Source organism: Chinchilla lanigera, unplaced genomic scaffold (assembly GCF_000276665.1).
Source record: "Chinchilla lanigera isolate Chin_1 unplaced genomic scaffold, ChiLan1.0 scaffold00014, whole genome shotgun sequence".
Lineage (NCBI taxonomy): Eukaryota > Metazoa > Chordata > Mammalia > Rodentia > Chinchillidae > Chinchilla > Chinchilla lanigera.
In genome coordinates this window covers 3,199,565-3,227,532 of record NW_004955415.1, presented here as the reverse complement: position 1 = coordinate 3,227,532, position 27,968 = coordinate 3,199,565, and the positions used below count along the sequence as shown (strand labels likewise).

At 33.7% G+C, this 27,968-nt stretch overlaps 1 long non-coding RNA gene across 2 annotated transcripts; it reads right to left on the bottom strand.

The window, feature by feature from the left end:
• Window positions 1-207: 207 nt before the first annotated feature.
• Window positions 208-27,968, bottom strand: LOC102009829. Of its 2 annotated transcripts, XR_260260.2 has the most exons (5): window positions 27,920-27,968; window positions 26,592-26,660; window positions 5,069-5,149; window positions 1,137-1,266; window positions 208-686 (listed from the first exon to the last, which is right to left on the bottom strand). It is a non-coding gene; the product is annotated as an uncharacterized LOC102009829 (long non-coding RNA). The 2 variants fall into 2 exon arrangements; XR_260261.2 differs by lacking the exon at window positions 26,592-26,660 and having other exon boundaries at window positions 27,920-27,962.

Below are 27,968 nucleotides of genomic sequence, written 5' to 3'. Positions count from 1 at the left end.
ATTATAAAATCATATAATAGATTAGTCACAAAGTTTTATTTTACTGAAGCTACCTTTATTTTGAATGAATGTTAAAGTACAATGCGCTTAATATGAAATTATATATGACTTGAGCACCACTGATTGCTGATAACTTCGAGTTTTGAAAAATATCTCAACATCTTTGCTCTGTTACATGGAATGTCCATGTATGAAAAGATCGTGCATATAACTTGTCACCAGGGAGATGGTAATTAAACAATGAGATACCACAAAATGACCATTAAAAAGGGAGAGCAGTGACCACGCCAAATCCTGCCAATGAAGGAATCTTATTCATTGCTGGTGGGAATGCAAAATGATAGAGCCACCTTGGAAGATAGCTTATTAGTCAATCACAACACTAAATATACTCTTAGCATATTATCCAGCAGTTGCTCTCATGGTAGTAATACAAAGGACATGAACACCTATTATCAACATATCTTAGTTACTTCCCTTGTGGTTGAGACACAGTACCTGACACACACATATTGAAGGAGAAAAGTCCCATTTTCTGTTCTGTAGTTGTGAGTGATGGGTGGTCTTTGGAGTTGGAGGAGCTGTGTTTGGAGGATTGTGCAGAAGACCTTCTTCTCAAATCATTTTCATGCTGAGTGAATTTACTTGTTTAGGCTAAAGATCCCCAGTCCCAGGATTTCAGGTCCCTACATTCAGAAATTTAACAGCCTATTAACCCATAAGAGTAGTCAGTTACTGGTGTAGCTGGCAATTGTCAGAAGGTGATGGTGATTTGAGGTTCTTTTATAGCTAGCTTATTACCATGGCACTGTTTTATATATTTTCTGGTTATACTTTCTGCTGGATGTTCAAAACCAAGTTAAAATAAGACCTGTATTAATTAAAATTATTTCTTGCTATCTTTCAAGGGCAGTTAATTCTCTTCAGGATTGACCCTGGAACCACGTATAGCACCTCTCAGTTCTCCTGTCAGTGTCAGCTATTTGGATGAGTCACAGCCATTGCTTGACTGAGGTGCATTCTGTGAAAGCTTGGGAGATTTTTCTTTCCTCGTGACTCTCCTTAGGCACACTATACATTGTTGACCATTCCTCTATGGTTCAACAATTTACTTGGTCAGAAGATCCGGAACTCACCAAGTTATGGGATGTCACAGCAGAGGTTCTCTGATGTCCTGGGTCCTCATAGACCTCAGAGGGCTGGGGCTAAAATATTGGATGCACTCCTAGCCCATCTATATTTCCAGTTTTGGTCTCAAAACCTCAGCTGTTGAACATTCAGAAGAGAAGGTTTATGACATTACATTGTAATGGGAGAAGTGAGCCTAATGTTACAATTTTATCTAAATACCAGGCACCTTGAAGTACAAAGTAGAACCAACCATGGATGTTCTAGTAGTTGAATCCCTGCAGAATGTTAACAGACAACAGTTATATAGTTTTACACAGAAAATTAGAGATCAAATGCCGTACATAATATTGTGTGATAATCATGATGACACTTTGTAAAACACTTACATTTTCCATCTTTGTATAGTCAATATTTCTATCTAACACATAGGAAGCTTTTACCTAACTTGCTGACTTTTAATGGCATATCACTGAAGGAATCTGTGACATTGTCTGGACTGCTTAATGTATAGTGGCATATACATCACAGAAGTTTTGTTATTATTATTAACTGTTGAGCTCATGTTAGTTTGATTCAAACCTCCTATTACAAGTAGCTGGAGCACAAAAGACATGCAAGTGTCTGAATCTGAAAGAAAAAGTCTATCACTATAAACAATCCCTGTTTTACATTTTGGAAGACCTGAACATCTGAAGGCATGACTACATTTAATGCAACAAGAGATTAATAACAATTGTCATAGCCCTATGAAAACTTTGGTTTTCAATTTAATTTTATACCATTTCCAGGTCAGAAAACTTTATTGTCTCCTTTCTAGGAAATATAACCTCTTGATGATTACCACTGTAATCATATCACTGTAGTATATTTTTAATAAAATGTATTGGGATGTCTTCCACAAAGCTGGGGAGATCATTTATGATCTCCCTGTCATTAATGAACAAGGGCTTGGATATAATTTTTCCCAAGCAACTGCTTCTTTATTTACCAAAGGGAGCCCTGACCAATAATTCTCCAAGCTTGAAGGATCCCCATTTAGTTACTTTAACAAATTTCTGATGACTTATGAGAAAACCAATTTTGACCAGCTGGCAACCCAGATGGAAGATGCTTTTTAAAACTGCAAGCCAAATTAAGTTATAAACAAAATGATCCAAAAATGCAAAAGAAAAAGGAAAGAAAAAAATTGTTGAGTGCATATAAAAACAGTTGTGAACAGATTGGACAAACAGATAAACAAATACATACACAATCTTACAAAATTAGAGTGCACTCAAATTTTTTTTTGCCAAATTCAATTATAATAATTCTTTTATAATTTTAGAGATTTGTAATTATAAGTAGCCTAATAAGAACATTTTGTAGGTGAATTAGCAGAGATCTCTTATAAGAAGAATTTTATGAATTTTGTAGGGATGAATTTCCCTTTTTGTTTTTGTAGTTGAACTTTTGAGTGTACAGTCAGCACTTTCAACAATTCCTTGACCTTGAGGGTTATAAGGAATTCCCATAGTAAGGGAAAGTGAAAAGTAACAGTGACAGTCACCAGCAATTTGTCTATTGCAGCATTTCCCTTAGTGAGAGGTCCCAGAAATTGGGAGTGGGAACCCAAATGACAGATAAAACAGAGGACATGGCATGACCAAATGGCAAATTGGAGAGTCTGAAATAAGTGAAAAAGATCACCTATGTTTATAACAGCACAATTTGTAATAGCTAAATCTTGGGAACAACCTAAATGTCCATCAACAAAGGAATAGATAGAAAAGATGTGGTATTTTTATACAATGGAGTACTACTTAGCTATAAAGAAAGATAAACTTGAGGCTTTTATGGGTAAATGGATGCAACTAGAGACAGTACTCATAAGTGAAATAAGTCAGAATCACATGTGCAAACATTGTGTTGTCTAATTAATGTAAGAAACTGAAAGAGTAAATAAGATCCAAAAGGTAAAATAGATATAGTGAAAGGGAAAGAAACTGTTCAAAAGGAAAGAGCAACTGGGATGGAGAAAAGAAAGAAGGAAAAAAAGATGGGTATATACATAAGATAGCTAACATAATTGTACTACTACATTGAAAGGCACTATTAGTGCTTATATTGTTTGATCAATTTTGCATGCCTGTACCTGGTAATCTGAGCAATTACTTTGAAGATAACAATATGCAATATAATAACCTTTGTTAGTTTCCTATCATCTTGTTTTGAAATTCTGTATTGTTTTAAAGTGAGATGGCTGCAGCGTAGCAGGAGTCCTAATGTTCTTTGGGAAAAAAGTACATATACTCCAGTAGGAAGAGCTTGGAGTCCAATTTCAGGAATTCATGCAAATCAAGCCAAAGGAAGGACTGTGATCTAAGCCTTTGTTGTCTTTTCTGGTCTCTTTTTCTGTGTCTTTAAAATAAAAATTTTTTAAAAAAGATCTTTCTAGCCAGTGTGTATGGCCAATGGCAGTTTCAGTGTGGCACATCACACCACAAACATAAGAGCTATCTGAAAAGAGGTTATTGGGAATGGATGAATGATCTTGCAAAGCCTACATAGCAACGTGTAAGTCAGTCTTTTGTGTAGAAGGAAAATGTGTAAGTCAGTCTTTTGTGTATTCTGTATTCAGAAAGAGGAGGCCATTATAAAACTGCCCCTGCCTAAAGATGACCCATCTGTAAAATAGAGACACCTCCTGCTATAGGAACCAAGCTTATTTTTGAAGGGAAGACAAAGGGCATGAGGAAAGCAAACTGAATTAATTTGTCCGGTAGATAATGACAATCAATAACATCAGGGAAGTTAGCCAATGCAGATTGTCAAGAGAACAAAAATTGCTATGCTCACTGTTGTTGAGCATGTTGAACCATAATTTTGATCTCCCCTGTATAATCAGCATCAATGACACCAGCCAAAACATGGAGACCTTTCAAAGAGAGATGGCTCCAGCCTCATAGAAGTTCTACTGTTCCTTGGGGCAAAAGTCCATAACCTCCACTAGGAATAGATAGGGGTTCCATTTCGGGAGTTAGTGCAAATCAAGAGGAGAGACTGTGGTCTAAGCCTTTGCTATCTTTTGTAATGGCCATGTTGTGAATGGCCTCATGAGCAGCCTGCTCCATGCACAATGCAAAAAACTTTCTCTTTCACAGTAAACAATTCCCCATTCTTAAACATGCTCCAGCTATTCCCTTCTAATCATTTGGGGCTATAACCTGTTGTTCTGTGAGCTCTACAAAACTCAAGGCAAAAGAGACCACTAGGCCATAGGTAGTGCTCACTTGTTTTAAGTCTTCCAAGGTACTAAATGGTACAGCTTCATGAAGATACACAACCTGTCCTAGATTATTGGGGTCTTGGAGATCAGCAAAGGGTACACATGGTGAAAACTCTCCAGGATTCTCCCACCCGCTGCTTTTCCTCAGCACCAATTGCAAGGAAGAAAGAAAGGACAACTCTATTTTATGAAAGGTGGAAATAGCCCCTTGTGGTGCAGTTAAGGTTACCAGTTTTACTTTGGGTGGCTGTGAGATGGAAGTCACAGAGAAGCATTCCCCTAGTGGAGAAGGGTCTTCTTTGCACCTCCCCCAGCTCTTTCCATATCTGACTGAGGAAGAATACAGGGTTCAAGCTCTATTAGGATTGCTGTTGCTCCACTGTCCTTTTTCTGCTTGGGACTTAGTTTTAAGAGAGTCATCTGAGCCAAATCCTCTGTGATTGTCTCAGTAGGCATGCAATCATCGAGACACCCACTCATCCAGGTCCACACACAAAGAAAAGTAAATATGGGAATCAATAATATAACAAGCATTTGTATATACATCTGTTGTTCGTGAGAACCTGTTTGCCCCATGTTTTACACCTGATGAAATGCTCCTCATGAGCCAGTTTTGCTTCTTTGCTCTTTTGCTCTCTTTGTTTGTGTGTGCACTTGGGGGTGTCCTCTCACCTGCTGTATGACAAGTTTCCTCATGCTCCAGGTACTTGTTCTGGTGCTAAAATGCCACATCCAGCACAGCTCTTGAAATTCCTGGGAAAGGATAAAGGAATGAAGACAAAAGTCAGAATGCAGAAAGCTGAGGTCAGGTGGAGCCTCCTCTCCTGCTGGGAGAAAATCAGCTGCCCAATAACTGCAGCACATTTACTTATACACTTGGGACATTGATGAGAGGTGAAACCCCTCTGCCTAACAATTTGTTTGCCGGGCTCTCCTTGGACACCTCATGTTCTCTGAGCCAGCTTGGAAACGTAGCTCACCTCAGGCACTCTGTGTTCTCAGAGCTAGCCTTGCTCCAGCCCCACACATGTAATCAATCTCCAGCTTCAGTTGCTCCTCACAAGAAAGGTTTATTTTGACTCACAGATTGTAGAGTTTTCACTCCAAGGTGGAGCTGCGTGGCAGAACAGAAACAGCTCATGGCATGGAGGTAGGAAGCAGAGAGAGACCAAGGGAAGAGGGAGAGAGCTATATCCTTGCAGGCCATGCCTCCAGTAACCTGCCTCCTCTTACCAGACCTCACCTCCCAACATCACATTTAGCTATAAAGTCATCACTAAACCCACAGATGAGTATTATGCCCCCATGTCTGGATATAAACTATAACATTACACAGAGATATGGACAAAGATGTCTAAAGCAGCTTTAAAAGAAATGCTTACCACAATGTGAAGCAACAAGTTTTCCTTTAGTAGATGAATAGATAATTCCACTATGATATATTCAGAGAATAGAATATCATTTGGTGCTAAACACAAATGAGATATCAAGTCATGAAAAACCATGAAGGAAACCTAAATTCATGTTATTAAGCTGAAAAGGTATATACTATATAATTTCAATTATATAATCCTTTTAAAAAGGAAAAAGTATGGATACAGTAGAGATATCAGTGTTTGCCAAGGGTTAGGGAGGGGCAGATGAATAGGTGGAGGATAGAGAATTTTTAGAGAGAGTGCAATATCATATATGTTCTATAATGATTGATGCATATTTTTATACATTTGCAAAACCCATGTAATGAATATACAAACCAATACTAGTCCCTAATTTAAACTATCAACCTTGGATGATAATGATGTGGCAACATAGATCCAGCAGGTATAAAAATGTTCCACTCAGGTTGATAAAGGGAATGTGTGGGATTGGAATTTATATGGGATATCAATATGTCTTTCTCTCAATTTTATTGTGAACCTGAAATTTTTTAAAGGAGTAAAGTCTAAACAGTGTAGTGCAGATGAGTGGCAGAAGATGATCAATAATCATAATTTATAAAATATTTTGTATTTTCTGTCTTCTTGTAATATCTGCCTGGTCAACTTTTTAAAATATATAGTATATTTTGGGTCCTCATTCAAAATAAATATATTCATTTTTATAAAAGAAAAATACATATCTAAAGGATATAGAACAGGGAGAATAACCTTTATATTAGAAATAACTGCAATCACCCCTTTGAAATTTCCTATTTTTTTCTAATGTGTATAAAATATTCTCAGATTTGCTCTAGGGTTCCAGTTTACATACATATTTCTACAGACTGGACAGGACTTCTAAGGGTGTTGGAGATATTCCATTTCCTTAAGAGAATGATGATTTTCATGATTGTATTCACAGTATGAAAATTCACTTGACTGCACTTAAAATTTATGTACTCTTTTGCATGTATATTTTACATTGACAAAATAATTATTTAGACTAGAAATTAAATTTATATGCAATTTTAATTTGGACCCATGCTTTCCAAGAAGTTTTCTGGTTTGAAAAAAACACAGGAACTCAAGCAATAAACATGACTGTATGAAAATGAAAATTGTTTGGAAAATAATTTTCAGAATACTAACTCCAATTTGAACAGTGAAAGCATAGCAAATTAAATTCATTGTGTGTTTTAAAGTAAAAGAAAGTATGCTGATCCCTAATGATGTATACAAATATTAAAATAATATGCAAACCTACAGGGAGATATATGGAAAGAAATCAGGAATTATTCAGTGAAAAAGTAATTGGCAAGAAGGTATATATAATATGATGTATTTTTGAAATTAAATTTTAGTTTTCAGAACTTAGTTCTTGTCTGTTTTGAACTTTATATTTATGGAATTATAAAGTACTCCATTTTCAATACTATGGATCTAATTGAAGGCATTGTGCCTACTGAGGCAATTCTGCAGCCCAAAGCACGCATTCTTGAAATGTTACCAGATACATATAAGAGTAAGTCAAATGAAGTATTCCCAAATCTACCATCAGGATTTATAGCAATTAGGGATAATAGCAGATTTTCAATCAGTATATATAAATGATTTCAAATTTTCTTAAAATATCTGCACATTGATTTGGTGATCAAAAGAAATCTGTCTTAGTTGCTTTTCTCTCATTGCTGAGACAAAAATACCTGACACCCAAAGTTAAAGGGGAGAAGGTTTATTTAGCTCACAGTTTATAGAGGTTTCAGTCCATAGTTGGCTGGTTCCAAGGCACAGTGGCTTAGCAGAGGGACAAGGCAGAAGAGAACCAGCCCATGCAAGTAGAAGATAGCAAAAGCAAACAAACAAGGGAAAAAGGCAAGCCTCTTACTGTTGCTTACATATCCGGGTACCGGGATTAGGGCTGTGCCAAATCAATCAGTGGACTGAGTTAGTAATCACTCATTCCTAATCCTAGGACCCTTAATCTTAGCATTGCACCATGAATCAATCACACACTCTGTAGCCAACCATCTCTGAAATAGTCCCATCTATGACTGCATGAGGCTTTGCGGGGATATCTAGACACAAGCCTTAACAACAAGCATCTCTTTGTTACTAACTGTTTGGTCTTTTATTCTAGCCCTAGATCCATGACTTTTATTTCTTTTTTGACCTGACCATGGAGATATATGTTTTACAATATTTTAAGCACCTCTTCTACATGTTTTTATGGTAAGATGGCCTGCACTAACATAGTAAATCATTTTTTTAGATAGAAAATGTTCTATCAATTTTCTATACTTGTAGTCTATAATACTCAAATTCTCTATGATTACTCTTTTTTTTTTTCTAGTGAAATTACAGATTTGTGGTCTTTTTCTCATCCTCTAAAAGAACCTGTACTGGGGAAAAATAAAATATGCACTGAGTTTATTACTTTGATCTGATGTTATAATATTTATCCTATTCATTGATTCTGTTCCCAATCTTATGTTGAGCTTTGGGGGAATATGATTGATTAACTTACGCAATTATAAGGATGAAGAAAAGAAAAGCATAAAAACTACATTCCTTGATCATATTTATTACAGAAGATACTAAGAAATGACAGAGTATTTTTCTAATATCACGTTGGGAGTATCTAAGTCATTTAAAAATGGCAATTAACAATACTTGCTGATAATATGGAGCTAATGCAAGGATCTAGACTCTCCTGGTGAATGTTTTAGAGATGAGGGCCCAAATTGCAACCCTAAACCCACTTACATATTGCAAAATGCCAGCACTACAGTTGAACCCGATACTGAGATTTTAGTTTAGAAAAAAATGACTCATAAACTAACATTTTTGCCTTAAAAGAAAAACAAGTAACATGCATGCCATAGGTTTGCAACCACTGATCTAGAGGAACTAGAGGACTGGTCAAACAGAAAACACTGATAGTAGTCCACAGATCCCACAGCAATGAGTAACAAACGTGTGTACAGAGGAATATGTAAGACCTGTCAGAGAAAATTTTGGTGTCAGAATCTTTAAGCATGGTTATTTTTAATAATTGGCTACAATTTTTCAAATGTACATTTTAAAATAACCTATAAGGCTCATATGACACATTGGACAGGTTATTTTTAAGTAGTTATTCTTTCAATAAATTTTAAAACTGAACTTTGCTCATGCATTTATTTTCTACCATGTAATAAACAACAGCAAAAAAGCTCATCCGATTAAAAAATGAGTTCTATAAAAATGACAGAAAATTTGGCAGAAAGTATCAGTAGCCCAGAGGATTGTTATACTTTGTGATTGTAATTTCCATTATTATTGAAAACTATTCATACTTGCAATTCAGTTTCATGCCTGACCTGATGTTTTCATGTTTTGAGTCTGCAGGGCTATGCTAATTTATGAATTGTGAAGAATTTACTGAAAATTAATTTCCACTTATTGTAAGTGGCCACCTTGGGTGCCTTTGAATTTCTTCTGCCTAGAACTGGTACCAATAATTGATAATGATGAACAGTTGCCAAATCTCCATGGACTAGTTATGAACGTATTGTCTGGGATTTTTAATCCATTTAAGGAAGAATAAACTTTAGACTTTCTCTTTTGTCATTTTCTTATGTATTAGTTAAGATAATCAATTGTTTGATATTAACCATTTCCTTTTTTCCTCAGATTAATGTTACCTAAACATGATGTTTGTTAAGCTATACGTCAAACATCAGCCACGACATACATGCAACATGTGTTACAATGTCAAGAATAACTAATAAAACTGATAAAATCTACATTTTGCCTTACTTCAGCTGAATATTAATCTTGAGTTGGGAAGGTTATTATTCTTGGCTCATCTCTATGAACCAACTCTACTGCTTTGGACAAGATGTAACTTTCTGCAATTCATTATCAATATTTATAGAATCATTCAGTAGCATAACTCTACTGTGATTCTTATTTAATAACCTAAGAATTGTTTGATAAATATTATGTATTTTCTCTGTGTATAATATAGTTTGAATCATTTTGAAAATTGGAAACAATTTGTACTTATATTTGCCCCAGAAGAATTTGTGCAAAAGGATATGATGCAATCTAATAAAGAAAAAGTTGTTTCAATATATTATTTCACAAATAAAAACATAGTATCAATTATTTTTTAAGATAATAGAGCTGAAAACATCATGGAAAGGCAAGGAAGTATTTTAACAGAAAAACTTCAATTGGATGATTCATTTATACACTTACGCATCAATTAATTAAATATTTTCTAAGCCTATGGCAGGTGCTAGAGACACAGGACTTAATTGGCCTTAATCTCTATCCTCAAGAATCTTAGAATTTAATAGGAATAAAGAAATGTGGAAAAAATAAAATTTAACTTTTAAGTAAATATTATAATGCATTTGTATAGGAACTGCCATCATAGAGAAAAATGATAGTTCATTATATTTGGAATATGGTGTAGGTTGGATTATTTCATTGTGAATAGTGGGAATCAAACTTAACTAGGATTTCTTCCACTGAAGAGGCAGCTTGGATGATAGAAGAAATGGGAGCTAAAAGTTAAAAAGACAGTATCAGGACATTTTCTAGTGGTACCTGTTTCTGGCTATACATTTAAAAAACTAGTAATAAAAAGAAGAAATAGTGAAGACTAACTATTAGCGGGATAATATTGGAAAGACAGAGTGAGTTTAGATTCAGTCTTCACATCTCTCATTTGTGGAGTTATTTGCATTTTGTTCTTGTGTACCTAGAGATTATAGGATTGGACAAGTCTAAGTGAAAATGCAATCAGTTCATTTTGGAATTTATTTGAACCTAAAGTCAATGTGCAGCTTCTGGGTAAAGACGGTCTAGGAAGAGGTGGCAATGCTCATAAGTCAATTTATTGCGCTCAGCACTTCAGAGGTTATGCTGTGATACTTTTCAGAAATGGAAATGTGAACACTATATACAAGTATAGAGATAGGAATGACTACAGCACACTTCTAGGGCCCCGGTTAAAGGTTTCTGTATAATAATGAAATGAGAAACCAGTATGAGGTGATTTAAACAATGATTTGTAGGTTTATCATGTATACAAAGTTTATGTATTGTACATGAATTTTAACTTCTCAGCCAGACTACAAAGAGCAAACACATTTTATTATATGACACAGGGCTAAGACTGATGTAAAGGCTCAGTAAATATTTCTTGAATATGTGAATGAAATAACATTTCAAGGCGGGGAATATGAGAAATGTTGCACTTGCAACAAAGTTGTTTTGCTCCTGTGGCTTTGTCTCATTTATCATTTTAATAGCTAATAAAACTGGTAAGAGACATGGCATTATATATAATATTGCTGATGGTGGTAGAAAAATGGGGCCTGTAATACTTCAGAGAAAGCTTGATGTGATCAGACAGCAGATTATGCAATCATGGTGTCGTTTATAAGTAAACATTTTGAGCTGCACTAATGTCTTTAACATTTAAAATTAGTATGGGCAAAAGTACTGTGTTAATGCAGGTCTGAAACTCTCTAGATTTAACACACTAAAATGATGGATATTGTAACTGAATGTTTACCCCTCTAAATTTGCTTAAGAACAAAATTATATTTCCCATTGGAGGCTGGAAACATTGAACTTTGGATTTGATATATCTAGTCTTAACCATGTGAACAAATATCTGTGATAAGAAAATGTTTAGTATACAGCGTAGAGGAGTATGATTGCCAGAAATTTAGCCACAGTGTCATTTTGGGGCTTTACCTAGCAGACTACTTTTTTTCATGAATTGAAAGATTTACTGTCATAAATCTCTCAAAATTAATCCACGAATTTAATGCAATTGACTTAGAAATCTTAGAAGATTTCTTTGTGGTAACTAACTTAAAATTTCTAAAATGTATATAGACATGCCAAGAGCTAAGGGCAATTAAGGTGGTCTTGAAGGAAAATAAAATTAGAGATGTGTGTTTCTGGGTGGCAAGCCAATGTAAAGCCATGTTTTTCAAAATTAATTATTAAAGTCTTGTGGTATTTTTGTAAGTATAGTCACATTGTCAAATGAAATCAAACAGATTTTGGTAATAAGCCAGCATGTTTATAGAAGTTGATTTATTATAAATATGATACTGAAAATAGGTAGAACAAGTAAAGATTTGAAAAATAAAATCTGGGCCAATTAGATATCTATGTAGAAAAAAACATGAAATGTTGCCTATGATTCATAAAAAGGTACATTACAGGATACAAAGGTAAATTACAGGATAATTATGAATATAAATATAAAACTAATGGAACGATTTCCCTGGCAAACAGTACATACAAGTCCCTTCACGACTTGAAATATACAAGTATTTCTTAAGTAGGTTATAGGAAGCATAAAACAACCATGATTAGTAAACTGAACTGCACTAAACTTATGTAAAATTATTTATTAGGAGCCACACTTAAGGAAAGAAAATGTCAAGTTACAAAAACGACAAAATAAATTTTTTAAAGACTCTATTAAGAACTTTTACAGATAAATGTAAAAAAAGACAACAGGTTGTGTGATGTTTGCAAAGTGGACCTATGGTTCTACTTCAAAATTTGGTTTGCAGTTTCATGGATGTATTCATTTAGTGATAGTTCTGGTAATTTACCAAGGATTTGACATTTGATGAAATTGATCAAATGTTTGTAAACCTATGTGGCCAGCAGAACACAGAGGTTATGTTTATTGGTTATTTTCTCTTGGTGTCAAAAATCTTTTGTGTCTCGCAATATTCTTAGGCTATGAAGAGTATAAAATAAACAAACCACAAGAATATATTTCATGCTTGAAAACATGGAGTGTGATCTGTTAATATCATCACCATTTCCACTGTGATGGGTTCAGAATATGAAAGATTTAGAGCAATTAATTTCTGAAAGATTATTGAATCAAAATGACCGGAGAATAAATTGAATGCATGTGTTTTGAGTGGCTCTCACTCGCAGGAGGATTTATAAGATGAATTTTGAAATATCTTTTCAGTAAGTATTGTCACAATGTGGTTTAAAAATGTTTTATGTTCTCTCATTGACAACTTTTTTTTACATGGAAATCACAATTTTCCTGAAATAACAAAAGGAGGAAAAAGAAGGATAAAGGAAAAAATGACTTTATGATGAGTATTTGAAATTATGTTATATAAAACATAAAAAATATTATTTTAGTTTGTTCAAGCTGTTATAACAAAATATAATAAATTGGGTATCTTCTAAACAGCAGATGTTTATTTCTTATATTCTGGGTGCTAGGAAGTCTAAGATCCAGGTTTTGTCATAATGGCAGATTTGGTATCTTCTGAGGGGCCGTTTTTGGTTGATTGACAGATAGCACTTTCTCATTCTCTCTTCACATAGAGAGATGCCTTTAGGGTCTTTTCTACAGGGCATTCATGATCTAATCCTCTGGCAAAAGTCCTACCTATAAGATCTTAAGGGTAAGGATTTTAGCACATGCCTTTTGGGAGCACATAAACTTTCAGTCTACTGCAAATATACACTAGAATGATAGCTTCATTTGGTAATGGTATGTGTGTTTTTTCACTTTGCATATAGTATAGTTTCTAAATTTACATGTACTGTTGATTAGTGACATAGTCAGGGAGCAAATAACTATAGATTTATATGCACAAGTGGTTATTGATTTGTACTTGATTCAATATTTTAAAACATTGTATGTATTGAAGAAAAAAATCTTACACTACTATCTCAGTTTAATGACTGGTCTGGCAGTCTCAATGCTTTTATTTGTTCATTTATTTAGTTATTTATTTTTTATCCACAGAAATCATATTATTTTTTGGAGGGCTTAACTGAATAAAGCAGGGTAGGGAAAAAATAAGTTAGAATTTATACAACCTACTTTTACATACTTGCAAGTAGTGACCTAGCAAAAGATTGACTGTACATTATTCCCCTAAAATGACAGAGTTTTCAGTTATCTTGTCTCTTTCAGTGAGTGTTTTGATATGCAGTTATTTTGTTTTCTAAAATAGGGGAATTTGAAGAGATAATAACATGAAAATAAATAACAAATCAGTTTTTTCTGCAGGCACACATTTGCCTGTCATAATGCAAGATTTTCTGAAAAGATGAGAAAGCTCTAGGCAAGAGTGATTAACAAATTAATTTTCAAAATATCATTTAATGTACTAATTAAATTTATTTTTTCCTTCATAGTGGGAAACATGACAATTTCTAAATGCCTATTATTTATCTGCCAACAATAGGTAAACTACTTTATTTCACTGAAATTTGTCCTTATGATTAAAAATCCCTAGAAATAAGCTAGAAACATAAGCCGAGAACATAATATACAGCACAACCAAGCAAAAAATGTAACATAGCCATCAAGATTTTATACCAAATCTCCCAAGCTATGAAAGAGTGAATTTACCTAATGCTTATGATAGAGAAGGCATAATTGTCTCAGTGTCCATAAAAATTAATATTTCCCCTTTTAAAACATAAAGATGTTTATTTTTCAAAGAATTTTTTATAATGCTAATGAATAGGAAAAATTCACTGTGATTTTGTGTTTAATGTGCACACCTCTTTGTGGCACAGCTATCTCCATGGATATTTAATAAATATACTGTGATGATATGAAAAATGAAGGAGTTGCCATTTAAGAGATGTCATTAATAATTTTAATTTTTGATCTTTTTTACTAAAAACCACACATGTACATCTTAATTTAAAGACTATAACAATTCAAAATTTCTTCATATGTTTTTCTAGTCTTTTAGTTATTAAATGCTGTTTCATTTCTTTGCCTAGGACATTGCTATGCTGCACAACATTTATACAGTTTTGAAGTAACTAACTGCATTTAAATTTGTCTACAAGCAAATGAATAAGAACCCAGAGTAGGTTTGGAGAGCCCAAACATGAAGTTTAAGTACAAACTTTGTTCATCTAGGAATTTACCAACCACCACCTCATCGTGCTGTGTGTTGGAGAGAATGTGTCACACGGTATTGGAAGACCAGGCCTAAGCACTGGGTTAGGGTCTGACTGGACCCCTGGAGGTTGCAATGCATAGAAGCTTCAGACTAGAGCTTCTGCTATGAACCTTCCATGCCAGAACATGAGAAGAACCACTGAATACTGCAAGGGTAATTTGGGACATTCAGAAGCACCTATGTCCACTTTCTTTTTTAAATGAAGTTTTAATATACAAGTTTGGAGAGATTTTATAAAAAGAACAAGTAGGAGAGAAATGAAGAAACCCAAAGTCACTGCCAAGAAGCTGATTAATGATGTAACAATGGAGAAAAAACAAGTGGAAATACTATTTAAGCTATATAATTACTCACTGAATGGAATAATAAATCTGGGCATTTAGAAAGGAAAAATAGCAACAAGTACCCAGTACAAACTTAAGACAGGCAAATGGGTATGCATAAAGCAAGTGAATCCTAAAACCCATGAAGCAAAGGTGGAGTTCTACTGTTATTGAGTCTGTGTTATGGACTTGGAAATACATGTAGAACTATGGTAGTTTTTATTCTTATCATCTGCAACTTTATTATCGATAACTCTCCCAGGATTTTTCAAGTCTGTTATCTTTAGCTGATGCTGGAGTAAAGATATCTTTCATCGATTTAAAATCATAGAGAAGAAACAAAGTGGAACAAGGACAATAATGTTTTCCTTTTGTTCCAGGTGAGTTCTGCTTAGCTGTCACATCTCTGTCTGTGGTGAAGCTTTCTGTTTTGCAGCCCTTCTCCTTACAACACCTGCTGCATGTCCTTGGATGCTGGGGTCATGTTCTACTGCCACAGCACACGATTAGTCACTTACTGTCTCCCTCCCTCACAGGAGTGTGGCATCCACGATAGCAATAATCCCTCTAGTGGTCACACCGCTTAGCCCCAGCACCCACTGCCTGCTTATTAAATTAATAGTTTAAATAATACATACCTGATGTTATAGGAAATATTATTTCATCGATGATGGTTAGAATATGGAATGGTGGTTTCTTTAGGAAATTAGTAAGACTATTTTTGATAGGCAGTATATTGAGTTGATCAAAATATTAAAGTGAAATCTGAAGACAAGAGAACACAGTTCTAATTGGACAAGTACCTGTCACGTAGGGTAACATTGTGCTGTTAAAAGAAAGAAAAAAATTTAATACTTATTAAGAGAAACTAAATGTGATGGACAGAAACAATATGCATATGTTGTACATAGGCCTAAATGTACACACATGTATTATAGATGTATGACTTTCTATGTTTCATTGAATAGAACATACATGATGAAATAGGCTTAGATTTACAATAATAAAATTTGAATGTTTTATAAGTATTCTTGAGATTTGTATTAACACAACTTAATGATTGAATATGAAAGCTAGAAATTGGTTTGCTCTAGAGGTAAAAGTTGATGTCATTTATCTGTAAAAAAAATTAAAGAGGCACTTTACAGTGAGAAAGAAACAATATTAATAGAGAAATAAATATGCTATGAATATTCTGTTTTGGAAATATTGATAATTATAGCAGCAGATCAATTCAGTGATTTGAAAAAAGTCAACTATCTAGACATCTAATAGCAGTCTTATACAAAATTTATTTCACAATGTGGATAAAATAAGCATGGTTAATCACAATTTGCTTCTGGAGTTAAAGTGGCTGATGATGTAGAAGTAATAGAAAATTTAAAAACAATATAGAATTTTGATGATTCTAATCATAAAAGATTAGAGTAATTAACAGTCAGATAGGTCACATGTGCAGTAGGCTTTAGAAAAATTAGATTAATTTTTAATATGAAAAAGCTTTTATTTTTCTGATAACAAAATATATCATAGCACAAGATGGGGAACTCTTTAAATGAAGTTCTCTAAAACACATATGACAATAGGAAGCAGCCAATTAATTAAAAAATTGCCCAAAAAAAATTACTGACAAATGATTTTAAATTAAAAATAGGAGGAACATCGTCAAAGAGCATCATTAGACTAAAGGCCAGAGTACACATTACCAATGGTACCAATGCATTGAATTTGGAAAAAACTGAGAGGAATAAGGAAGATTCCATATTACTGAACAGAATGAACAAAAGATGGGATCAATTCAATGTTTAATAAAGTCAGTGAAGGTCAATAAGGAAAAAAAAGGAATAATACTACACAATGTGTGTGTGCTTCTATTTTCTCTATCTAGCAGAATTAGCTTCACACTGAAAGGGGTAGAGCAAGTATTACAAATATTATAGAGTGATTAAAACTTGAGATACAAAATAAGACACAGAGATAGCACACCTTTGTAAATGAATTTCAAGCACCAGTATTCAAATAATGTAAGATATAGCATACTGAGTAAATATAGTCGTCATACTGAAGAGTAAGTATTTTCAGTAACTTTTAAGAATCCACTGGGCACAGGAAATCTGCCAGATTTCTAAACACTAGCACATGTTGTTCCAGATTTGCTGCTTCGAAGAGAGAATTTCATACGCTTCTGTTAAATTACATTTAAAGTATAGTGTAGCAAAATTCTAGAGGAGATTTTTGTACATATGGCTTATGAACGTTTAAATAAAGATATATTTTCTAGGAATGAGGGTGTAATTTGGAACATTCAGGAACACCTATCTCTGTCTACTTGTTTAAATAGTAGAATGTCACGGAAAATTAAAATTGCTTTGTGAGGGCGGCAGTTGCTATATTGGCAGATCAGATAAACACCATATACAAAATTGTTTTGTCTGACATTTCAGTACATCTTTACTAAAGACATGAACAGTGGAAGTTCACACCGTACAGAGTTTGGGGATTCATAACAGATCTAATAAATGCAAGGATAGTTTCTTTATAGGCTGGTGTCTGTGGATTGCTAAACGTATATGTAAAAATGTTGAAATAGAGCTTTTGTAAATCAAGGGGAAGAAGGGTTGGAGAGAGAGAAGGGGAGGGGCCCAAAAAGAAGTAAGATGTGTTATGTACACGAGCAAATCCCCCATGATGAATGTGATCGCTGTGTACTGCAAACATGTGCTAATAAAAAAACTTCTAAAAATCAACCAAGAGTACATATAATAATCTTCCTATTAACTGGATAAAAAGACTAGAAAACTGACTTTTAGATTTTCTATTGGTGCATCTTGAAAAAACCTGTCAAATCAAGATGGAAAATATTCTGACAGATCAGATTACAGATGGAAAGTGTACGATGTAACTTAGAATAAAAACCAAACAACAAACATGCTAATGTTCTTTGCATAGTTATAATTATGGAATGCCAGAATCTTTAATTAAAAGAAATTAATATAGAATTCTCATGAGCATTTTGAAAAAGTTTGAGTTCATTATGTGCTAAATTGTATTTGGTAGCTAGAAGTCTGGAGAAAGTGTATAGTATTAGCAGTATGTAGCTAAATAATGGAAGTTACTGAATTCTTCAGTGTTCAGAGCTATGTTTCATAGAATGGTAACTGGAAAACTGGTGTGATGAAAGAAGTCATCCTAATGGTGAAAAGCTGTGAAACCCCATCGTAAAAGGAAACTGCAAGGAAGAGAAGTACTTGATAAATAGGATTTGAAGTCTGTGATAGGAGAAAGAAGAGCAGCAAAGAAGAGTGAGGGACTGAGGAGATGAGAAAGAATAAGTGGAAGGATACATATTTGAAATAGAAGAAAGTTAAGGAAGGAGAACTGTATGTTAAGTACTGCTTAAAAATACTTGATACTTTTATTTGTAGAGGATGTGACATGTTTCTATTTTGTCAAGATGCTGAGGTGTGTACACTATTTAGGAGACAGAACAAAATACAATGGACAGAAGCTCTAAGGAGAATTATTTTTGATTTGTCATAAGATACAACTTCACATAAAAATTGTAACTCTCTAGCAACAATAGGATAGGCTACCTTAAATGCTGTATTATTCCTGTTGTTTGAGGTATGATGGCAGTTTTGAAGTTGAAGAAGTGTTTTTCACAGGTGTTCTAAAAGCATTATTTATATGTGGGATAGCAGCCAATGACACCTCAAATCCAAAAACATGTTTCCTCTTTTTAAAAATGAAGTTTATTATAAATAATTTCTGCTATTTTTAAGACTTGAATTTAGTAGGTGTCATGACATTTTCTTAGGTCCAAAACAATTTGTCTTTATAATTTTTGCAGTTTATTCTAATACTTGGATTGATTAACATTCATATAATATAATCAAGGCACTTAAACAATATTTATGTAAATTTTAAATGCTAAATGTTATAGGTTATACAACAGTGAAATTCTCTCCCTTTGAAATGGTAGTAGTACATATTGCAGCAAGTGGTTTACAAGGAGAAACAATACAATACAGGACACATATCTTATAAGATTATTTTATAATAGTCACCCAAAGAGTCATATACAAAAAGAGTGCAGGAAATCTTTACACACACTAGACCAAAGACTCCAGCTGAGGGCCTGAATCCCATGGTATAGTCCTGCATGAGTCCAGGTGAAGACCTAGAGCCCAAAACAATGCCTCATGCAGGCCTGTTTCACTGATCTGAGCTGGGAAGGCCCAAGGGTCAGTGGTGGAAGCTAGGTCTGTGCCAGTGGGATGAAGGAACTGTGTTAGCAGGCTGAGGGATCTGCACTGGAACCAGGAAGTGACATTCAAATTAAGAACCAGAGCTCCCCCAAAAGGTACCAGAGCTACCCCAAAAGTTGCCACAGCCATCTTCAGCAACAGTGAGGTTCTCAAGCTCCTCAGATGATAACAGCCAAGCTCCTATTGGGAAAGCTAGCGCAAGCTTTTACAGGAGGCTGAGCAGTGCATGATCTTCCCCTTCGGAGCCAGGAAGTGACACACAAAGCAGAAACCAGAGCTCCCCTGAAGTGAACCGTAGCCATTCTCAGTGACATCAAAGTTCTCAGCTCCTTCAACAATAAGCACACTGAGTTCATCAGGAAAGCCAGCACAACAAGGTCCTCCAAGAGAACCAACAGCAGCCCCAGGAAAACCAACATCTGCAACAGCTCCCAACAGCTTCTAAACTTCTTCCTCTCCAGTTTTATCTCTTATAGTACTGGCAACAATCCTCAGGTGGGCCTCCCACACCCAGCACCATGCTGGTTTAGTTCAGCTGGGTGTTACAAGTTGATCACCAGTTGTCAATTCACCACAGCATGCATTTAATTATTCTTTTACACATACAACTTAAGAATTGTTTGAAGAACTTTTACTAAAATTATGATTTATAGCATAAAAGGAGGACACTATCTGCCCAACAAAAATCACTGATATTTAAGAAGTATTGTATATTTTATTCCTTGTTTACTTTTGGCTTCTTAAAAATTTGTTAGTGCATGTTGAATATTTCTTCTGTATCTTTATGTCATTGACCATGGAAGAGCCTACAAACAAATGCAAGTTACTTACAGTAGGTAGCCTCTTCTTATTGTTGTTACTTGGTAAGGGAGCCATGAGTAATAAAATTTAAAGATAACCCCCAGACATCCCTCAAATTATAGTTTACATTTTTCTGTTTTTTTATGACTTAGGGAGTTTAAAACCTTTCATTTATATTTACATGCCACTTACTCTATGTCTAGTAGAAAATCATTTTTGTCTTCACTGTTGTTGTTTTGTTATTGATTTTTTCTCTTTAAAATAAAAAACATAGTATGGCTAAAGCTATATCTGAAGTAAGAATGGAAAATTTGCACCTCAAAATTGCCTGTCTTAAGACAAGATTATTCTGACACTTGTCAGAATGGAATGAGAGTCTTTATTCAGAGCTATCATAATTATAGTAAATATTGAAATGGGTTTTGCAATAGAAAAGAATGGGCTCAACTCAAAGTTGAGAAAAAAGTGGAAATAAGTAACCAAGGAAGTGTGTGTGTGTGTGTGTGTGTGTGTGTGTGTGTGTGTGCATATGTGTAAAATTTATAATAAAAAGATAAGAGTCAGGAAAGATTTTGCTAAGTGTATCTGAAAAAAATTCTCAGTAAAGGCAAGCCAGGGCAATCACACCTGAATGATGGTGGGGTATGGAATTATGTTTGGATATTATAGTTGATCAAATACCAAGGATGGAGAATTCTGGTTAAAGCACTTTACTAGGACTCTTCCTAAACTTGTATTCTGGAGGATATGCCTACAACGGAATGTGGCTGGCAAAGAGCTAGAGACTGTGAACAGGGAAAGAATACTTTTTCATTATTGTTGTTTAGATCTTTAGTGTTCCCACAGTGTCACATGCTCAGAGGTGGGCCTTTTGGCAGTGATTAGACATGACTGGTTTTAGAAGAGCTAAGATCCTTACTTTACTCCGCAAGGACAGAATCATTGTCTGCGGCTGTGTATTGAGTGCTGTCCAATGCTCTCACGGAATAGTTTTTCGAGAAGAATGAGAGAAATGGAGCACAGGTAATATTTGAAGAAACAACATTTCTCTGAATCTAAAGAAGAAACTAAATCATGTTAAGTTGGAAAAATAAAAATAAAATTGTCCCTATGCACATCATGGTAAGTCTACAAAATTTCTAACATAAAGCTATTAAAATATAACTTCAGATAGATTACTGTAAAATTATTATTTGGAAGGTAACCATCAGTGGAATGGCACCCTCAATATGCTGAGAATGCTAGAACTCAATAAAATATCTTTTGGCATTTTGCATGACATCAGTAACAACTATCAAGATAAAACTATAACTTTTCTTTCAAATCATTGAACATGTCCTAGATAAACATGCAAAGCTGGTACATTTTATGATTAATGATTTGGTGTATTCAATGCAGGAGTATCAATTCTTCCCAATTAATTAAATATCAACTGATCTGTACAGGCTTAATGTCAGTTCAACCAAAATCTGAAGAGAATATTTTAATTGAAGCTAGAAGTGGAATAAGAAACTTGATAAGCTGATTTTAAAGTTCATAAGAAAGAGTTTATGAATATTATGAAGAAAGGATAAGAATAGTAAAGGCATTCTTGAGGGTGAGTAATAAGGTAGAGGTAAATAAGTAATTTGCTCTGTCTGACCTTAAAAAATCATAAAGTTATATTAGTTGAGAGAATGTGAAAAATGGTTAATTGTATAGGGAAAAAATAAAATCAGGTCTGATGCTACATAGGATACAGGAAAGTCTATTAAAGATCTAAACATGAAGGTGTATTTTTATAATCTTTAAACATTATTAAAAGTATTTTCAAGAGCTTGGAAAAGGGAGGATATTTCAAATACTACATAAGCATTAAAAACATCTCAGAAAATCTGTAGAGAAGAGTTAGATCTGGGATGGATGTATAGAACTCGAAGATCTATGGTAATTTTTTTTGCAAAAATAGGGATGGTATGGGTATTCTTTACATTGTGTTTCTTTATACTTCACATATTTTTTATAAATACTAGATTACATGAATGACTATGTAATTCAAAATATTGAAAATAGGTCATTTATTCTGATTGTATTGTGATATTTTCCAGGAAAAAATATTTAATTCTCCAGAAAAAAATGGATCACATTAGAAAATGTTAAGGAAACTAAGGTTGTGTCAAATTTATAAAAAGAAGATAAAAAAATGAAAAGTAGCTGGCATCCATATAAAAATAAGAATGCATCCACTGATCAGTGAGAAATTAAGAGGATAAAATCCCTACCTTTAAGGAATCTCAGTATGCTGTATACAGCCAGAAAATATCAGAGAAAATATCAGTATATCTCTGTTTTATGTTTACTTTAATGAAAGTAGACAACTGGAGACGTGAACCACGTCATCTCCTGAGATTTTATACCTCTCATCTGTAACATTGGTTGTTTTCCTCAAATGGCTTCATGAGTACTACTTGAATAGTGAGAGAAAAGTGAAAATTATTTGTGATTTGGGAAGATTCTAAGATAGTGCTTAACATGCAGTAAATTTTAACAGAAATTACATGTAAAGCTTTTTTTGTTTTTATACTTTCCTTTGAAATTTTTTATATGCAGGCATTAAATATAATGAAATGACCACCATATCAAAATAATGCAGAACATGTTTTTGTGTACACCACCCAATCTCAGCTATAAAAATTACTATAAGTAAAATTAAAAGCCCTTGTATATTTTGTAAATAAGAGCTTTATTACAATATTAACTAACATAATTTACCATTTCAAGGCATGTACTCAATGTCCTTTTTTTTTTTTTACCACATTTACAGAGCTGGGAAATCATCATCAGTATCTAATTGTAGAGTGTTTTCATCTTCCTCAAAAGAAACTCTGTACCCATTAAAGTTATAACCCACTTTTACCTTCCCCATCCCTTATTAGGTTCCAGTTTTCTCTGGAAATTTTCAGATAAATGGAGTTACACATTACATGGACTTTTTGACTGATTCCTTTCACTTGACATAATATTTTCATTGTATATTCATGTTATGGCAAGAATTACTAGTTCATTCTTGTTGTGACAAAGTAGCATTCCACTGTAGGGCTATACAACATTTATCACTTGATAGACACTTAGGTTATTTCCATGAGTAATTCTTCTATAACTATTTATGCTGAGAATTTACTATGGACATATATTTGCAGTTCTCTTGACTGTATTCCTAGGAGTGGAATTGCTGGATCATATGGTAGTTCTGTTTTTACCTTTTGAAGAACTACCAGATACTTTTCAAAAGCAGATACATATTTCCACCAGAAGTGCCTGAAGTCTTCAATTCCTCTATATCACTGTCAATATATATATATTTATTATAGTCATTTTTGCATTTCTCTAAAGACTGATTGTATTGGGCATCTTTGCACATGTATATTGACAATTTGCAAATATTTTCTGGAGAAATGTCAGCGTTCACATGGAGCATTTTTAAAATGAGTGCTTTTTCCTTTTATTGTTGAGTTGCAAGAATTACTTATGTATTCTAGATACAAGTTCTTTATAACATATATTTCTCAATATTTTGCTTCTTTTGGTTGTCTTTTCACTGTTACCGGTATCCTTTCATGAAAGAAAAAGTTTAATTTTGATGAAGTCCAATTTATCTGTTCTATTTCTTTGTCATATGTGCTATGCCATATATAAAATAAAAACTAAAACAAAAACCTAATGATTCTCAAAGTAATAAAATTTGATCCCAATGTTTTTGTTGAATCTGGAAATGTGGAACTTACAGATACAGAGGGACATGAGCTTGTTGAATGACATTATCATTTATAAATTTAGGCTTATTTTTATATTTATGTTTATATATAACAGTATTATTTGAAGATTTCTTAGGATTTTCTGTTAACAAAATAATGCCACATATGAGTATTGATAGCATTATTTCTACCCAATGTGGGTTCCTTTTTATTTCATTTTCTTAACCAATTGTTTTGGCTATAACCTCTGGAAATTCAATAGAAGTAGTTCCTGAGTTTTCACCAGAAGCATTCACTGTTTCACCATGAAGCACTACAGCTGTAGGTTTTCCAAACACAATATTCTCAGTTTCAGGTGGAGGAAGTTCTCTGGCTTTTTATTCATTTTGTTTTGTTTTATTTTGAACCAGTAAAGGGCACTGAATTTTGTCAAAAGCTTTGTGTGTACCCACTGAGACGATCAGGCCACTCTTTCCCTTTGTTCTGCGATGTTATTATTGCTTTTTGTACATTGAGCACACTTGCACTCTTGGGATCAAGGCAGCCTGATCTTGCAGTGAAGTTTTTATTTTATCTGATATATCTTCTGACATTTCTGATAATGGTATTTGTATCCTCTTTTTTCTCAGTTAGCCTGCCTAGAGGATTTCCTTTTATCTTTTGAAAGATTTGGCTTTTGGTTTCATTGTTTTTTCTCTATTGATTCCCTGTTTTTAATTTCTTTGATTTATGATCTAATTTAATTGTATTTTCTGCTTTTTTTTTATATTTGGTCTTCTGTTTTTAGTTTGATGAGGTGATTGACTTTAAAGCTTATGTATATATATATTAAATGTATATATCTCCATACATTTCCTTCTAAGCACTGCTTTTTGTATTTCTAACAATTTTTTATGAGTTATATTTTCACTTTTACTTAGTTAAAAATCTTTTTAAAAATCTGTGGACATTTCTCTTTGGCCTATTTTTAAATTCTCTGTATATTTTATACTTTTCCTTTATAGTGCTATTATTAATTAATTTCATTGTGGTCTTAAAGCATGGTTTCTGTTCTTTTGAATTTGTTAATTTGTGTCTTATGGCCCAGGATGTGTTATATCTTTGAGAATACTTTATGTGAGTTTGAGAAAAATGTGTATTCTATTGTTAGCGAAGTACTCTGTAGATGTTATATCCTGTTGATTGATAGTGTTGGTGAGTTCACCTATATCCTTTCTGATTTTCTGCCTGATAGATTTGCTCTTTAATTTAGTCTTGAACTTGAACACCTTGTTAAACACTGTGACTCTGTTAAGCCACTGGAACTTGGCATGTGACAGAAGATTTATTTCCTTTTTGCCTCTGTTTTTTCATGGTTTCTACAAACCTTCTTAGATGGATCAGTGTTTGTTTAATAAGACTGGCTGTTTTTTTGTATCATCCACAATTTCTCTGATTTCATTTCCAAAAGATTTTAACACCACTACCTCTTTGTGAAGTCAGATGCCTTGTGCAAACAAAGGCATTTCTCTTTTGACAAGGGAGACAAAAACTTATAAAACTGAACACTGATGGAATATAATAAGAACAGATGACAGTCTTTCTCTATAAGGCAGATTTGAACTCTGGATAGAAGATTTAAAGTTTAAATATTAAATAAATCACGGCTTTTGCTTACTTCAGGCAGCTCTTTGTAGCAGAATAATTTTTCTTTAATTTTACTAACATTTATCCATCTCACCATTGTTTGAACATAACTTATATTTGCAAGACACACCACATTTTCTGTATCTTTTTCCCTATTGATAGACATCTAGGATTTTTTTTCCCACAGCTTTGCTATGATGAATTGCACTACAGCAATCAGGGTATGCATCTATAACTATAGTAAACTGTCTTTAATTCTTTCCAAAATATAGCAAGCAATGGTATTGCTGGATCAAATGGAATTTCTAGTTTTAGTTTTTTGAAAAATATCCCTACTGATTTCCACATGAAGAAACATTACATGAGAAATTATGTTAAGACAATTATAGTAATGAAATTTTAATGTCTGAAATATAGAGAATCTAGAAGAGTTTTTATAAATCAACAGCCAACATAATTTTAATTGATGCTAGTGATAATAAAAGTGATATCATATATGTTACAATAAGCAGATCTTTGTAATGGACAATTAAATTCTCAGGTAAAATGTTCAAATCTGAGGTAGAAGAAAATATAATAAATATCACATAGCACAGAATTTTCTATTTTATAACATAATTCTAAGGAAATGTGATTTATTGTGATATATTGAACTAGTTTTGATAAGTAGTCAGGTAAATATGACTTATTTATGTTTCACTTACACATTTCTTCAAGGCTTTTCTTTATGATGAGGACACATCTATACACTGTATTCTAACACTAATTACTTACCTTGACTCAAAGACACAGCCCAACTTCATTTAGAATAAAATTTTCAGTGATACTTCTCTGCAACTCTGTGAAAAAGTTCTACAGTTACTAGTATTTGGGGCTCTAGTCTCTATTCTAGCAGTGCCATCTGTCCAAATAATGGGAAAGATATTTTCTCAGCATTGTGTCATTGTTATCTAATTTCTTTTTGTCCTACTTCTTTTCACTTCATCATTTATTTTCTGTAAAAACTTGGAATGAAAATTGAACTCTAAGCAGTAAGCCTACCTGCTTTTATTCTGGGAGTAAAGTGCAGAGAACCAAGCACTGTAAGGTAAAATCTGTCCTCTCCTTGCCCTGAAACAAGGGGAAAGCAAAGATTACTGGGCTGCTTGGGGTCAGAGTAGGGAAGAGATAAGTGGCTGCCAGAGAGAACAAACACTGATTTGCAGCCTGAGTGATGGGTCACTTTGGGTCAGAGTGACATCAGTTCTTCTGTCACTTCATTGATGCTTTAATTTTCAGTCAATACACTGAGAAACAAAGCCTATTTTTCCTATCATCTGACACATCATTTCCAAGGAGAATGATATTCACTAGGCCTGAGTGATTGTACAACACCAAGTCATTACACAGCAATAAGTATGTGTTATACAGTCTCTAGAAGACCATCTACCATGTAAATGCAAGAGTGAGTGTTTCCATGGGGCCATGGGGAGAAAACCTACAGAGTTGTGGAGGACAAAGCAAGGAGTGGCAACTAAGGATGAGGGACTACTTGTATGAGACTTAGAGGTCCTGTTCATGTTCTATTTCTGTGTCTGGTGATTATGTACATTTATTTTATGACAAACCACTTATTTATATTTACAAGCATATATACATATACTTGTATGATATATACATATATTTGTACAGGAGTTAGAATGTTTAGAAATTATGAAAAATGATTAAAACATATAATTGCTTATGGCAGTGTATATAAATATATATATGTGCATCTCTGATGTTTATGGTTCTATATGTGTATATAAGTATATTTATCTTCCATTATAGAAAATAGAAGAAATAGAAGGAGAGATCTATGCCCATCAAGTACTAAAAGAATGGAATCACTAAGAGGACAGAAAAATACGAAACAATTTCTCAGTTTTTGGAAACCAATTCTATTATGAATAACACTAATAGTCACAGAGAATGGCAGATGTAAGAGAATAAATTAAAAGTGTTCTATATATATAGAATGGATTTAGGATTTGGATCTGATTTTTTGAGTTAGAAACACCACATTCTCTTTTTCTCCTTATAGATTTTTTTTCTATGAAAGCAACTCAGGTAAATATACAGTTTGATTTAGCTGCTTTATGTTGCAATTTTCTATGGATAAAATGGTATAAGAGAGTCCTTGTGCATTTCCTATTGTTTATAAACCATCTTGATCTAATAAGAATGGAAAATAGTATTCATAGTGCCATAATGGAACAGCTAGAATGATTTAAAATTTTTATGGTACCTGGAAGCATTTATATAAGATTTAAGAAATACTTCAGTTAAGCAGTAAGAATGCAACAGTTGGGTCTTGCCGTGCACACGCCAAGCACCAGCCAAGCACATACCATCACAGCCGACAGTGCATCTGAATCCTGAAGTGGTCTCTCAGTAAAG